The following is a 17,366-nucleotide window of genomic DNA, read 5'->3' as shown; positions in this document are numbered from 1 at the left end:
CTTGATACCACACTGGGGAGTTACACTGGGGGCCCACAGCATCAGAACCTGTTGCAGACCCTGCATTTATCCCTTCCTCTTGCCCTGGGATCCTAGGGGGAGTTCTCTTGCCTTTGTTCTCCCATAGCCAGAAACTGATAGAAGGTGGGCATTCTAAGGACTTCCATGTGTTGTTGTTTGCCATCTCCCTACTAGTATCTCAGTTTTCTCATCTGTAAAATGATAGTATCCACCTCTCTGAGCTGTTGTGATGATTAAATGAGACAATGTGTGTAAAGTATAATGCTTGGCGTGAGGCGACCCTTCATAAAATGGTCCCTGCGGCTGTCATTGGGCTCTCTGGGCTGATGATGTAAGGCTACATCTAGAGCTGATGGAGACCCCAAAGAACAGAGAAAATAAGACTTCCTCAGACACCCTTGCTGATTTGCCTCAGTTTCTCTATAAAAGGGTAGACAAACTTGGGGGTTCCCTTCCAATTAGACTTGGAAGCCTCCAAGGGCTGGAATATCTGTTGGCTCTTTCAAGGCCCTGCATTTTCAATCTGCCATGTTAGGGTTTACTGTGTTATGCCTCACAAATTGAAAAAAAAAATTGTTTTAAGCTGGGTATTTGTTCTTTGAGCAGTTTTATGTAGGACAGCATTAAGGGGGGGAAAGTGCATATATATATATTCCCAAGCAATTAACTTGCTTGTGGAAATGGATATGAGCAAACCCAGAAATGCAATACATTTTCCCAATTAAAATGAAGTGATTTTGATTCAACATTGCAAATACTGCATTGTTGTCCAGTTATGGAGAAGCCTACAAACATGAATCTAAAAATAGAGCCAATGTTTTTGGATGATTACTATCTATATCCTATCTAAATATGAAAGTTTTCTTTCCCTCTGAGTAGTTAAATATGGAGAGATGCTGAGATAGAGGAGTTTCACGTCTAATTGATGTGACAGTCTCTTTCTCCAGAGGTGGTTAATGCTGTGATAGATTAAGAGCACATTTCTTTCAGTGTTCACAGCAGATCCAACAACTGGCTTTCTTCAGCCTCCTTAAAAAATGCATGACATCCAAAGGTAAAGTCTTGAAGGCCAAAGGCTGACGTGGATGCCTTGTTTCATAACTGGCAGTATGAAACGGAACCCTTCTCATGGTCTCCCTGGTTCCTGCCTCTGCTCAGGGTAGGAGATCTTTAGCTCTCTCCATCAGAGGTTGAAGTGGGGGATGTTTCTCTTCTACCAACTATGCTTCTGTGTTTTATGCCTTTTCCCTGTTTCTCTTGTTACTTAGAACCCCTCCAGTCTACCCCATTCTCTGTGGCCCAAAGTCATTTGGAAGCCACAGTTCAACTTCCCCGCAGCAGGAGAGAATTGGGAGGTTTTAGCCTCCTGATGCTCCTTTAGCTGGGCATCAGATGCAGTGCTTTCCAAACAAGGATGTGTTCTGAGGCCATAGAGATGTTTGGATGTGTAGTGGTGTTTGGATCATCTTCTTCAGTGACAAAAGGTCAGGGGTGCCCAACCTTCTGCAGTGTGTGGAAAGTCCACACAACGATGGGCCCTCCCAATGCCAGTAGCATCCCCAGTGCTTCTTGACTCTTCTAGACCTTTTTTTTTTTTTTTGAGAGAGAGAGAGAGAGAGCATGTAAGCAGGGTTGGGGGTGGGGGAAGAGGGTGAGGGAAAGAGAGAATTTTTTTTTTTTAAAGATTTTTATTTATTTATTCATGAGAGACAGAGAGCAAGGCAGAGGGAGAAGCAGGCTCCCAAGGAGCAGAGAGCCCGATGCGGGACTCGATCCCAGGACCCTGGGATCATGACCTGAGCCGAAGGCAGACGCTCAACCATCTGAGCCACCCAGGCACCCAGAAAGAGAGAATCTTAAGCTGGCTCAGTGTGAATTCTGTCTGGGAGCTCAATCTCACAGCCCTGAGAACATGACCCAAGCCGAAATCAAGAGTCAGATGCTGAACCAACCAAGCCACCCAGGAGCCCTTCTTCTAGACTCTTTCTAAGTCACTCTTCTTTCAGGCCCCTCTCTTTAGAACTTCCCCCCAGCCCCATTTCCACCAGAGGCCTAAGTAAGCTCTCTGCATGGTAGTGTTAACTCTGTGTATAATCCCAGCCTCCAATTTGGGCAAGACCCAACTATCGCTCCTGACTTCTTGCTGATGACATTATTTATGGGCACAGAATTAAATAAAAAGGACTGAGGACAAATGTCTGACTCTATTATCTGCACCCCCATGTCCCTCTTTCTGGTGCTGTCCCCTCTTTCCCCTCATCTCTCACCTCTGGCCCCAGCCCCACTACTTGACAGGCTGCTTGCATCTTGCTTCTCCCTGCTTGCCCTGTTGGTGTGGCACCCCTTTTCTCTACCAGTGGAGACTTTTTATGCCTGGACTCCAAATCCGCTGTTGTGAGTTTGGGTGAGAAATGCTCCCCTAGTGTGGTTATCACTGAGTGGCAGGATTACAGGTGATTTTTATTTTCTCCTAGTTACATGATTCTAACTTTATTTTTTAACAATGGGCACACATAGTCTTACATACTCTCCCCTTTGTCTTTTTCTTTATTTATATAAGGAATATATAAATACATTTTTGTTATTGGAAAAAAACAACAGAGGTATTTGGGGTAGAAGGCAACCATCCCACTGCCCCATCCCCCAATTTATCCTCTCCAGAATTTGTTATCAGTTTGGTGTATATCATTCCAGGAGTTTTCTATGTATTTACCTATAAATATATGCATATATCAGTTACAAACTCAGGGAAAAAAATAAAGGTTAACAGACGGTTATTTCTGGGCAACTGTGTGGTCCACCATCTTGGTTAGTCTCCATCATAATCTGTCTGTCCTGAGATTCCCTTTTAAGTTCCTTCTCTGCCTTCTCAGGGCCCAGTGGCCCTTCTTTGGAACCGTTATCCTGGCCACCCTCCATCCTTCTTCAAAGCCACTGCTTTTCCCTAAAGTCTTCTTAGCTTTTCACAAACCCATAATTCTGCCATATCAGCACATTGGAGTGATCTGTTCCTATTCATGTCACTACCAGATGCCTTTCTGAGGAGGGAGTCAAGAGTCAGATGTTCAAATATCAGGCGATAACATACAGGTGGCCACCATCTTCTTCTGGGTGTCTCAGAATTATACCTCATATATACTTAAAACAATTTCCTTTTCATCATATATTCTCTGTAGCATGACACCTCAATTTTAACAGGTTTTAGCGGAGATGAAAGACATTTTTACCACCTTTTACAATTTACAAATAATAAAACTATATGGTCAGTTTTTCATCCCCAGGGCAGACAGTGTCCCCTTAGACACATAGTTGAACGTTTGATATGTGGAAAAATCCAACTGAGAAGCAACAGCTAAAAATAGAATCCAGAAAAGCAATGAGTCATGGCCTAAATGAACAAATACGTTAAACAATATATTAGATAGAACAAACTCGCCAAAGGAGCATTGAGGCTGGCTTAAGGTAATCTTCACCATTTTAGGATGAAGAGGTTAGAGGGGGCTCAGGGATATAGGGGATCAAGAACACTTTTTTGTAACTTTATTATTTGCATTTTTTTCCTCTTAAAGATGTGATCTGCCCCCCTCCCTCACACACACACTTACTTTAGTCCTAAAATAAAGATTCATTCAGACTGATTTTTTTTCTCCCTTAAATGGCTATAAACTTATAGCAGAAATAGATAAACAGTGTGGCTCTGTGGGCTTAGCAAGACAGTAACATCTATGCTAATCCCTGATCAGCCAGGTGCTTGCCCCCTGGGTGACCTTGAAGTAAGACCAGCCTCCCCACTCTTCCCAGTCTCCACTTGCTTCCCAAGATAGTAACATTAGCGTGCTCTTCTGCCCCCCCTGGGCTGTGGGGTAGGCTAACAAATGAAAACATGGGAAAGCCTTTTGCAAAAAGGAAGCCCTTGGTGACACAGGCATGATTAAAAGAGACAGGTCAGCTCAGACAGGAAGCTCTAAATCCTGACTCTGGCTCCATCCCCAGTCACAACCCAGTCACCCCAGCTGGGTGTCAGTCTCCTGCTTGCAGCTAGGGGGAAAACAAAGATGAAACAGTCAGTCTCACTGGGCAGACGTGACTAAACCACGAGAAAAATCAGACAACTGTACTGGAAAATAACTAGTGTCACCACAAATGTCACAGAATATAATTTCTGCGCTTGGAGTTTAAAATATACTAAGCCCGATTTCCCACCTCCCCAGACTGTGCCTTGTCAGGATTGCAGCTCTTGGTCTCAAGGTAGCATTTCATTCTAGCCCGCTTGGTATTGCTTATTGTTTTATACATATTTGTCTTCACTGGTGTGTTAACTCCTTTTTTTTTTTTTTTAAAGATTTTATTTATTTATTTGACAGAGACAGAGATAGCGAGAGCAGGAACACAAGCAGCGGGAGTGGGAGAGGGAAAAGCAGGCCTCGCCTTGAGAAGGGAGCCGGATGTGGGACTCGATCCCAGGGCCCTGGGATCATGACCAGAGCTGAGGGCAGACGCTTAATGACTGAGCCACCCAGGCGCCCTGGTGAGTTAACTCCTTGTGGGAGAGAGTCACACGCTTCTCTTAATATCTAACAATTCATGGACATATAATGATCTTTCTCTTTTTTTTACATCTTTGAAATGTAATGCATATACCATACATTCACCCATTTACACTATACAATTCAATTTTTAGTGTATATTTAATTTTTAGTATATTCACAGAGTTATGAAACCAACACCACAATCAATTTTAGAAACACTGTACTTGGGCGCCTGGGTGGCTCAGTCGGTTAAGCATCTGCCTTCGGCTCAGGTCATGATCCCAGGGTCTTGGGATTGAACCCTGCATCAGGCTCCCTGCTCAGCAGGGAGCGTGCTACTCCGTCTGCCACTCCCCCTGCTTGTGCGCACTCTCTCTCTCTCTGTCAAATAAATAAATAAAATCTTTAAAAAACAAAACCCTGTATTCTTTAGCTTTTAACCCCCAAACTTCCCAGCTCTAGGCAACCACTCATCTACTTTCTGTCTCTGTAGGTTTGCCTATTCTGAACATTTCATATAATTGGAACCATACAATATGTGGTCCTTTGTGTCTGATTTCTTTCAATTATAATATTTTCAAGGTTCATCTATGTTGTAGCATGTATCAGTATTTCATTCCCTTTTATAGCTAAATAATATTCCATTGCATGACTATACTATATTTTATTCATTCATTAAGTGGTGGACATTTGGATTATTTTCACTTTGGGGCTGTTGTGGATAATGCTACTATAAATGTTTGCAAGCAAGTCTTTGTGTAGATACATACATTTATTTCTCTTCCATGTATAGCTAGGAGTGGAATTGCTGGTCAAATGGTAACTCTATGTTTAACCCTTTGAGGAACTGTCAGACTGTTTTTCAAAGTGGCTGCATCATTTTACACTCCTATCCACTGTGTATGAGGGTTCTGACTTCTCCACATCCTTGCCAACAATTGTTATTTTTTGATTCTAGCCATCCTAGTGGGTGTTAAGTATTATCTTGTTGTGGTTTCAATTTAAATTTCCCCAGTGATAAAGAAGATGTGGTGTGTGTGTGTGTGTGTGTGTACACAATGGAATATTACTCATCTGTCAAAAAGAATGAAGTCTTGCCATTTGCAATGATGTGGATGGAACGAGGGGGTATTATGCTAAGCGAAATAAATCAGTCAGAGAAAGACAAATATCATGTGATCTCACTCATACATGGAATTTAAGAAACAAAACAGATGAACCTATATAGGGGAAGGGATGGAAATATAAAACTAGACAAAATCAGAGAGGGAGGCAAACCATAAGAGACTCCTAACTATAGGAAACAAACTGAGGGTTGCTGGAGGGGAGGGGGTGGGGGGATGGGGTAACTGGGTGATGGGCACGAAGGAGGGCACGTGATGTGATGAGCACTGGGTGTTATACACAACTGCTGAACCATTAAACTCTCTCTCTGAAACTAATAATATACTATTGTTAATTAATTGATTTTAAATAAAATAAAAAATAAATAAATTCCCCCATGGCTGAGGATGTTGAGTTTCTTTCTTTGTGCTTCAAGGCCATTTGTGTACCTTCTTTGGAGGAATATCTGTTCAAATTTCTAACTGGGTTATCTTTTCATTATTGAGTTGTAAGAGCGCTTTGTATATTCTGTATACAAGTCATATGTTTTGTGAGTATTTTCTCCCAGTCTGTGGGTTGTCTTTTCATTTTTTTGATAGTGTACTTAGAAGCACAGAAGTTTTTAATTTTGATGACATCAAATTAATCTGTTTTTTCTTCTGTTGAGTGTGTTTTTGATGTCGTTTCGTAAGATTCCATTGCCAAATTCATGGTCATGAAGATTTACCCTTATGTTTTCTCCTAGGAGTTTTATAGTTTTAGCTCTTAAATTTAGAATTTTGATCTATTTTGGTTTAGTTTTTGTGTGTGGTTATAATGATCTCTGAACACGACTGTTAACTGTACATTTATTATATAATCGAAAGGAAGTTCAAGCTGAGTTGTATCATTTATTAATCATTCAAAGAGTATTTATTGAGAGCCTACTAAGTGCCAGGTATTTGGCACAAAAATGGGCAAAGCAATTGAACCTTGCTCTTACTCAGTCCTTAATGTAGTGGGAGAGACATTTAGTGGCATTATCTCATGAACAGGAGCAAGTGCTACCAGAGGAAACAATCACAAACAATGAATCACAGAACACTGCATCAGAAACTAATGATGTACTGTATGGGGACTAACATAACATAATAAATGTAAAAAAAATAAAGTCTTGGAGAATTACAAAAACAAAAAAGAGGAAATATAAGGTGTTTAAGAGTTCAGCCTAGGTACCTGATCCAGTCTGGAGGCTAGGGGAAGGCAGTGATCTGAGGGGGAGGAAACAGAAGATAGGCAAGTGTGGGGTGAAGGATGAAAAGAATGCTCTTGTTAGAAGAAACCATACTGATCGTGAGAAAGGGGGATGGGAAGAGATGAAATTAGAGGAGGGCAAGGGACAGAAAGAGCAAGACCCTTTATTAAACACTTCCTATATGCCAAGTATTGTAAGCTGTATTTTTTCTTTTAAAAAAAATTTTTTTAAGATTTATTCACTTGAGAGAGAGAACGAGTGGGGAAAAGAGGTAGAGGGAGTAGCAGGCTCCTGCTGAGCAGGGAACCCGACGTGGGGCTCTATCGCAGGACCCTGGGATCATGACCTGAGCCAAAGGCAGACGCTTAACTGACTGAGCCACCCAGGCGCCCCCCATAAGGTGTATTTTTTTTCATAGAGTTTTCATTCCAACCCTGGGAGGTAGGGTCATTATGCATTTCTTGAATGAGGAAACTGTAGCTCAGAGAGGTTAGGCAAATAGTAGGCCTACCCAGCTAGCAGGTGGCAGAGCTGGGACACAAACCCAGGGCTGCTAAGTCTACATCCTGCTTTTATGGACCTGCTACATTGCCTCTGCTCAGAACTGGAGTCAAGGAACCGGTGAGGTTTAGGTTTAGACACGAGTGGCCTTCACTGAGATATTTTAGTCAAGAATCCTAGCTAGTCTAGGGGCGCCTGGGTGGCTGTCGTTAAGCGTCTGCCTTCAGCTCAGGTCACGATCCCAGGGTCCTGGGATCGAGCCCTGCATCCGGCTCCTTGCTCTGCAGGGAGCCTGCTTCTCCCTCCCCTCCCTGCTTGTACTCTCTCACTGTGTCTCCTTCTCTCTCTCTCTCAAATAAATAAAATCTAAAAAAAAAAAAAAAAAAAAGAATCCTAGCTAGTCTGGAAGAAACAGACAAGAGCACATACACATAGGGCCAGAGTCTCCTGGCCTGTGAAAGTGTGGAAATGCCAGCTGCCTAGTTCATTAGGAAAAGCCTAGTCACCCTTGTTGTCAGTAATTCAAGTTTAACTGTCACTCTTAGCATAGAAGACACACTCGAGGACAAAGCCCTTCGGAGTCTCATGGCCTCAGTATGGGGGTCACAGTGCTTTCTGTCCAAGTGTTTGATGTGAGGTCATTCTTTGCTTACCCCAAGGACTTAAAAAACTGGACCACAGCATTGAACATTGATAGTTGTTGCCTTGACCAGAGTGACTGATGTTCTGGTTAAAGAAAACCAGTGAATTAATTGTACCTTCCTCTCCAAAGAGACCTCAGCCTTTTCAAGGCAGGATTCCCAGTGTGGATACGTGAATCTGAACTCTGCCGGAGCCTGGAGAGACTGAGAGAGCAGGAAAACTCTAGACTCCGATGAAATTTCCCACCTGATTACCCAGAAGCAAGCAGGCTGGCATAATGGCCTCCTTCTCTACAAGTTGCAGGCTTTAGCTTTCGGATTCTGTCCAGCTGGAAGCTCAGGCAGGGATGATAAAGCAGAGCTATAGGAAAGCTTTATGAAAAGCAATCTGTTAAAAGCAGACAAGGAAAGTTGTTTGTCTTAGACTACAATGCTTCTTGAAGTTTCTGGGTTTCCCTCCCCCTGCCCTGAGCCAGCTTTTCTCTGCTTCTCTGTGAGTTCGAAAATGAGACCAGGGATAAACTGGCTTCAGCAATGAGCTTTTGCTCGTTGTGTGTAACTGAGTGCGAGGACGCTTGCCGCTCGTGTAACTGGGCCTCACCAACTCGTTCGTTTATTCCAGCTCTGATTTTGTCTTACTCTGTTTTGCAGTAAAGAAGCAGTGCCACAACCTCAAAATGCCAGCAAGGCCCAGGGAAGTTCCATAAATGATGGAAATGGGCTGTAACTTAGGCGAAAGGGAGCAGTATAAACTGGAAAAAAAAAAAAAATCTCCAGGGAAACCAGAGATTCTTTCTCTTGAAGGGGCAGCAGCTACTGAGCACCAGTTCATTGTTTCCATGCAAAACTTGGGCCAGTGTTGGCAGATCTTATCACTTTTTCAAGAAATTCAGAAATCCTGAATTTTACCGGACATTTCTGTATTCTAAAGTCACATGGGGACCAGGCCGGTTGAAGGGTACATCCAGCTTCATAGGCTACCAGCTTGCAACCTCTGTAAAATAGCGTGGGCCTTGAAAATACAAGCTCAGGATTCAGTGAACTAAATTTGTATTTTGTGCTAACTGCAGACCTTGAGTAAATTATCTAATCTTTGTGTCATTATCATCAATTAAAAATGTATCTATTTGAGTATTAAATGTGCTTAGAACAATGCCTAACCTCTAGTTAACTTCTCATAAAGATTACTTCTATTCTACATTGATTTCCTTTGAAAAGACAATCCTCCCTTCTTGAAGAGCAGGTTTGCAAAGACTCCTCTGCTGAAAACTGCCCAGCAACAAGCCCTGCTGGGAGTGGTGGAGCTGTAAGCTCAGTGGAGCCGCCACTTGCTTTCCTGCAGCTCATCCAAGGCCAGAACCCAGCCCCTCCCCCATCAGGCATGCCCAGAAACTATAGATCCTGCTTTAATTACCAGCAATTAAGCCAGCTTCAGCCTGTAGTACAGGATCAGGCTCTGCACAGTAGCCTCCTGAGGCCCCTATAGGAACACGTCTCAGCCCTTCAGGACTTCCTCCGCCCCCAGCCATTTATTTAGTCTCTATCCCCCACCCCATGCAAACAACCCCACTGTCAGAAACATGTGAGCCAGGGAAATCTGAAGACCTGGGCAGGGGTCCTCCTTTAGCTGCATTCTAAACCCCACATCAAAACAGGAGTTCTCCAAGGTAAACCATAGCTCACACCATTCTCTTTAGATTGCATAATGTGAGATGAAGACCCTGTCCTGGTCAGTACATTTTCTTCTTTTGGTATAATACATTTGTAAGAGGGAATTCTTTTCTCACAGTCAGGAAGGAACTAATACATTCACTCTAGTGAAAAAGAAAATTGAGAAGAAAAATAAAATCTAATATGGGAGAAAGAAAGAGTAGGAATAGTAAATGTATTTTTTTACAGGAAGACCTTCTTCATAAACATTGAGTGAGTCAGTTTTTGTGGTGAGGGTTGTAGAGGAAGACTGGCAATCTAGACAGTTCTCCAGCCATGCCATTCTGGTCTCAGCTGACACCTGTGCAGACTTTAAATAGTATATTGGTGAATACCTCGGGACTCGGGCTTGGAGATAGATGCTTTCTGAAATGCTCTTGGACATAGGCAGGGAGGGGATGCTTAAGTAAAGGAAGCTGGATTTTCCCTCCCCTTAGAGCCCTGCATTTCTGACTCAGGCTGAAACAGCTTAGAAGAGTCCTCTTTACTAGCTTTTGTTTACAGCATGGGTCTCAAGGCTGCTCTTCCTCGCCCCTGGGGATACTAAGCATGTGGCCCACACCTGCTCTGGACTCTGGGGCCCTGAGGCCAGATGAAGTTGGTGCTCAGGGAAGCTGAGCTGCCTCCATCTGTGACCCAAGGTTACAATGAGCCTCTGGGAGGGTGAGGCAGGAACTTCCATGCTCTCCACTGCACAGATGGCTTTGTTCTATTTACAGATCAGGAGTCAATAGCATTTTGCAATTCACTAGTTCAGTAGTTCTTAATGTCTGTCATGCTAGTTAAAAAACACAGACTTAATTAGAATTTAACAAAGTTTTAAGATGAAGATTTAATGTAGCTTCCTTGCATATATAAATCTTAAGGCACGTCTGTGTCTACCTAGATAATTCAGACAAGGAAACTCAGACCACCTTAATCAGTGTGATTATCTATCTCAGCAGACTCTTGTCCCTTCTTTCCTTTTGTAAAAATTAAATCATAACACAAGCTCTTATTCACTGAACATCTGTGTGACCGGTCACTAGGTGCTTCACCCCTCTATTCTTTTTCCTATCCTGTAACCTCGTTAATTTTTTTTCTATCAAACGGCATATCTACAGCCTCATTGAGCATAAAGTTAGTCACACAAGGAAAAAATAACATATAAATGCATACCAAGCTTATTCAAGTCCTAATCTTTCAGAAATCATGAGACATCAATTAGAAGTAAAGTTAATAAATTAGTAAAATTAATAAAAAGTAGTGGTCATTTGCAGAGGTCTGGGAAGCCATGGTGACACAAACCAGTGGTTCCGTTACTGTTATAAATTCCAGGCGGGGGGTGCCAAGTGTAAACTCACTGCACAGGAAAATTCATGCACAAATCAAAACATGTTTCTGAGCAAGCTTTTTTACTGCAGTGGTAAATGGGGTCACATGATGAGAGAGAATTCAACTGATAGAATGCTCTGTCAGAAATGTTAAGAGCTATCCCATAGGACTAGCCCTCTCTTATTTTATCCCATCCCAGATTACAGTGCTTGGATCTCTGCTTACTTAGGACAAATGGGATTACTCTCTGTTTCATTAGTTGCAAAATTAAGGGGTTGGACTAGAAACTCCCTGGAATCCTTTCTGGCTGTAATATCCTGAAGTCTAAGACATCTTTTCTTTACTTATTCTCTAACCTCCCCACATAACTCCATCTCTACTTCATGTGATTGCACAAGCCCTGTAGCCTCATCGCCATGGAGGATGAGTCAGCCAGTTGAGAGATTATCCCTTGACCATTGGTATTTCAGCACCACGGAGAGTGATGCAGGCACTAAACCACCCCCATCCCACTTTACCTTCACTTTGAGGTGATATGCCTATATCACAGAATGCACACACGCACACAATTACATTAGGCCCCCCTGAAGTATTAATATTTATAATTATAAATATATAAAGTTTATTATATATTATGTAATGTTTTTACATGTTTTATATATATATATAATATATATATGAAAACCACTCACAGAAATGAAGCCATTTCAATAGATACATCCAACTCTGTTCCCTTAGCCTTAACTCAGTTATCACATTTAAGCAGAAACATTTTCTTGTGTAGCCAAGCCCCTATGCCACTGTAGAATATTAGAGGCCAGTAGGTGTTTCTTTCCAACATAGAAAGTCTTCTGCGTATCAATGATGGGTGGCTATCAGGCTTCTTCCTGATTATCTCCAGGCACAGAAAGGTTCGTACTTCATTGGGGAGTGTAAAAAATCTATTAGAAAGTCTTTCTGAAAGAGAGAGAAAGAAAAAGAAAGAAAGAAGAGAAAGAGAAAAGTCTCACTGAGCTGAAAGCTGCTTGCTAATTACAGTTCTGCATCCATCCAGAGTATGACCATTTCTTCCATCTCTACCATTAGCCCTCTGGTCCTGGTCACCATCAGGTTTCATCTGTGTTGTTGCAGTAGCCTCTTAACTGGTCTTTCTGCAGCCACCTTGACCCCCTTGCAGTCTATTCCTCATAAAGCATCCCTTTTAAAAGGATAAATCCTTTAAAAGTATAAGCCATACTCATGTCATTTCACTACTTTGTACCCTCAGTTGGCTCACCATTCTTCTCAAAGTAAAAGTCAATTTCCTTATGATCATCTAAAACATCTTTCATGATTTGCTTCTCCCTCCATCTTCCATCTCTGACTTAATCCCCTGCTACTCTCTCCTTCCCTCACTCTGCTTCAGCCAGTTTGGTCTTTTTTTTTTTTTTTTTTTTGCTGTCCCTTGAATAAGCACATTTCTGCATCGGGTGCTTTGCATTTGCTGTTTTCTATAACAGGAATGCTCTTTTTTGCCCCAAATGCCACTTTAATATTAAGGTCTTCCCTAACCCTCCTATTTAAGGCCCCACATACTCCCTATTCCTATTTCACTCTTAGGCAGTGATTGGCAAATGCTGGTAAACGTTTAACAACCCATGGTGCGGGGCCGGGTGGGGGGGTCCTGATTTATAGCATTGGCTGATTTCTATGATGTAAGTACTCCCACAATCACCAACTTCAAGCTACCAATGTAAAGTCACTGAAGGCAAAGTTGGAAAAGGCTAGCAAATGACTCTCTTCATCTGTTACAAGCAAGCTCAGCACACCACTTCAGGTAAAGGAGGGCGCAGCACATTCCTGGGGCTAAGTGCAATGGTGGCCATGGGGTTGATTCAGGAGAACCCCAAAGGAAGGAAAAACTCATGGAGAAGGAATTTTGCTATAGTAATAGGGAGCATTCACCTTTACTTCTGTGTTTCCAGCTGCTTTTGGATCACCTAAACCTGGATATTCTGTCCACTCCCTTGAATGCCATATCTTAAAAACCAAACCCTTGCCTACCCTCCCAAACCAATATTTGTTGATTTTCCTGCTTCTTTTCAGAGGACCCCTTTTTCCCCATCTTTGACCTCTTGTTCTTTGTTATACACATGTACTCCCAGTGGTGCTGACCTTCCAGAATGATAGGATTATTATGTCCTGGGATAATTTACTTCCATAGTCCATGAGGACATAGGAATGCTCATAGGTAGCTGAGTTTATCAGGAACTGTCCATTGCTCCTTTCTTTGGTCTGCCTACATTACATGCTCCTGCCTTTGAGAGGTCTGGGAGCCACTGAATCCACGTCATCCCTGAGAAGTGCAGTTGGACTGTTCTCCATTTCCAGGACCATCTAACAGGGTCACCAAGACCCCACCATAATTGTTCCCATGAAGCCAACTCATTGATTCCCTAGATATTTGTGGCCTCTAGGTTAAGAGTTCTGGGCCAGATCATGTCTAAAGTCTTCTACAAGTTCAAATACAATGTGATTAGTTTAAGTCTTTTATGCTCCCCCAAGCTTAGTCAGTCTCTCACTGTCTTTCTCTCAGAGAGAGACAGAGATATACAGACAGATTGGGAGAGGGAGAGAAGGAGAAATTTTTCTTACTTAATTGGTCCTCTACAGCCAAATAATGGCTCATAATTACCAAATTAATAAAGCATCTTTATATTCATAAGGTGCTCACAAACAAATGGATATGAGCTTGTAAATTATGTTTCAGTGAAGAGTATGACTAATGAGTTAATACACAAAAGCTGGAAATAAATTTTAATGTTATTGCAACTCTTTCAGAATGTTTACTTGCAATCATCTAATACAAATAAAAAACAGCCCCAAATAAGATGTTCAGTTTCATTTTTAAAAAGAGAAATGAGCTATTGCAGTTATTTTTTAAGCACTGATTTTGGACTTATTTTTCACATTGTGGGTTTTAGCATGTAAATATATTACAAAATTCAACACTTTTGTTAAGAGATTTTTTTTTTTTTTTTTTTTTTTTTACTTTTATCAACTAGCTCCTTCACAACCTTTAGGTAGAGACTTCAATATTATCCTCTGCTACGGAAAGAAAATTCAGGACTTTTTTTAAAAGAAAAAAAAAAAGAACAGTCAGGGCACCTGGGTGGCTCAGTTGGTTAAGCATCTGACTCTTGATTTCAGCTCAGATCATGATCTCAGCGTTGTGAGATCGAGCCCTGTGTCAGGCTCTGCACTCAGCAGAGAGTCTGCTTCTCTCTCTCCCTCTCCCTTCCCCCTCCCTCTGCTTACGCTCTCTCTCTCAAATAAATACATCTTAACCAACTGAGCCACCCAGGCACCCAATAAATACATCTTAAAAAAAAAAAAAGAACAGACATACAAATAGTCACAGACCCAGTGACAAACAGTTACTGGTCATTTACTTCTTAGTTATGGGAAACTGGAAGGCAAAAATACCTGATGCCCTCTGCTCTCTATTGCCACCCAGCTAACTTTCATTGGTTAGTGGGAAACATTGCCCAGGACAAAATAAAGGACACACTGGCTTGTTTTGGGGGCAGATATTTATTGAGCACACACACCTGCCAACGCTGGTGATTCTCTCTCTCTCTTTTTTTTTTTTTTTAAGATTTTATTTATTTATTTGACAGAGACACAGCAAGAGAGGGAACACAAGCAGGGGGAATGGGAGAGGGAGAAGTAGGCTTCCCGCCAAGCAGGGAGCCCGATGCGGGACTTGATCCCAGGACCCTGGGATCATGACCTGAGCCGAAGGCAGACACTTAACGACTGAGCCACCCAGGCACCCTGATTCTCTCTCTTTCCTTTTCCTTTCTAATACCCCAAATGGCTAAAAGTATTGTCAACTTCTAATATAGTATTATGTCCTTAGCTTACAAATAAGTTGTAGGAGAAACAAGTATTTTATGATGGCCAATGAAAAAAGAAAAAAAAACTCTTACTCCTTGCTTGTGTGGGGAATAGAAATATATTTGGTTTGTCTTTTCACCCGGATCAAAACAGTCTCTATGTATAATCTCTTTTGTTATGATATTCAGTTGATTGGACAAAGGAATGCAACATACATTAGTTTGGGTCTGCCAAAGAGCAGATGTCAAGATGGGGTTAGATGTGCAAAAAATTTCTTGAAGTCAGGAGAACAGGAAAGGAAAGGAGAGCTTTTAGACTGCAATAGAGGTCTAATACCTGTAAAAGGAGAGAGAACAAGGGAAGACTGGGTAAGAAGAGCCTCAGACTAAAGTTTCAAGCCTATGGAGAATCCTTGACACACAGTTATCCTTAGACGAGTCCTGCATCTCATAGACTGTCCTTGCCTTAGTACCCCCGCCGTGGTGGCTGGGAACAGGTAGGCGTAAGCATGGCCTTAGCGTGAGTGTAGAAGTGGGTCCAGAGGGGCAGCAGCAAGGGGTGTCAGTCCCATAGTAGGAGATCTGAGTGGTACATTTTCATGGCTGCATAATATATCACTGCTGACCTTGAGGAAGTCTCTTACCTGCACCACACTTCCATTTCCATCACTACAACCTCTCTCCTGGGCAATAACCTTAGTTGTTTCTGGGAAGCAGTCTCCCCTGGACATTTCAGCAGCAGCCCTGGGTCACACATGATGCCTCTCAGGAGCACAAACTCCCCTTTCTTCTCCATACTCAGATTAGATACCTAGAATTTTTATTCTTTGTTTTTATTCATATTTCCTGATATTGTGAGAGGAATGGGAATGCCAGTTGCAATGAATGGCTACCCTGGTGTTGTCCAGTCACTAATGTAGTCAGTTCTGCGACGAAGTCCTTTGGGTAAAGAGGATATCTGGATGACTGAAGAAGCCAGAGAATAGCATTCAGTCCAGTGGCTTTTGTTCCCAGAATCTACCCTCCCCTTGCTTCATGTTTGGTAAAGAATTTATTTTAAAAACACTTTCCCCAGAGGAACAAGTAGAACTTTTATTTGATATTGCCTTAACCATATCAGACATATTAGAGCCCGGACTTAAAAAAAAACTAAAACAAAGAGGTTGCTGCCTGTGTTCTCCTACCCATTGTTCTTAGATGAGCTTATATGAATGGACTACTCAGCCCCAGTTGGTTTCAAGGTAACTTTGTTTGTACTTGGTTTTAGCTTTGCTTAGATTGCCTTATAGAAAGAATGGTATCCTGCTTTAGCCCTGGCTGTGGTCAGACATGTTACAAATGTGTGGATCCTAGTTGAAGCATGATGCTAGCAAGGAAGAGCTTAGGCTGGAGAAGTCAGAGTTGGGCTCCACACGGTGGCAGTGACTTTCACATCGATCATGGGCATTTTTCTAGAAAACAATAATGAAAGGACAGGCATGGGAGCACGTAACAATTAGTTATCAGACAGATAAGTTCAGTTTATCAATCTGTAAGTTATTCAGAAATTACTTGTTTTGTCTCCAGTATTATGACCAAAACAAACATGGTTTCTATCATATTGGCTCTGTCTAATAGGGGAGAGAGACAATAATGCAAACAAGCCTTCAACCTAACTAACCTCAGTTGCCTTTGCCAGACTGCTAGTCTAGGCAAATATGCTTGCATGGATTTAACAAAGCAATTGACAAAGGGTCTCATGATTTTCTGGAAGGCAAAATGGAATGATGTGAGCTGGATAATAGTATAGTCTCATTTTATACTTGGGTCCAAAAAAATGAGCTGTTCAACAACAAAGATAATGAGGACATGCAGGCCAAGAGATTTCTTGGAAGAGATTTGGAGGGTCTGAGAAAGAAAAGCCAGCATGACTCAGCACTTCTCCAGGATAGCCCAGATCTGCTGAATCTGTAGCCTATAGTATGGAGGGTTCACAGCAAACCAGAGATCCTGCAGCCAGGGATACAGTGGTCCAGGGGGATCAGCAAATGCCATCTAAGAAGTACCAGTGACTCCATTAGGTGTGGTCTGATACACAACTGTAGAATTATTAAGTCACTGTCTAATTAGAAAGTTGTTATGAAAACACAACACAGAATATTTTTTTAAAATTATAGTTTTCTGGCAGAATGCCAACAGGGAGAGGTCACAAGATATAATGCATGCCTGGATTATATCACTACAAACAACAAGCAAGATCTCATAAATAAATTGTTATAATTGACAATTAAATCAGGTCCAGATGTTTTTATTTTATTCAGAACAAAAGTAAGAAAAATATTGAGCTGGGTAATATTTGAGGGCTTACTTACATGCCTGGAGATACACTAAGTATTTAACGTGCACTGGTTCCTTTAAAACTCACACAGTCGATGATGTCAGGGCTATTATTATC

The sequence above is a fragment of the Mirounga angustirostris genome, unplaced genomic scaffold, assembly GCF_029215605.1.
Source record: "Mirounga angustirostris isolate CCGP_5_RB_7025 unplaced genomic scaffold, mMirAng1.0.hap1 SCAF_7, whole genome shotgun sequence".
NCBI classification, from domain to species: domain Eukaryota; kingdom Metazoa; phylum Chordata; class Mammalia; order Carnivora; family Phocidae; genus Mirounga; species Mirounga angustirostris.
This window is presented reverse-complemented; position numbering follows the sequence as displayed.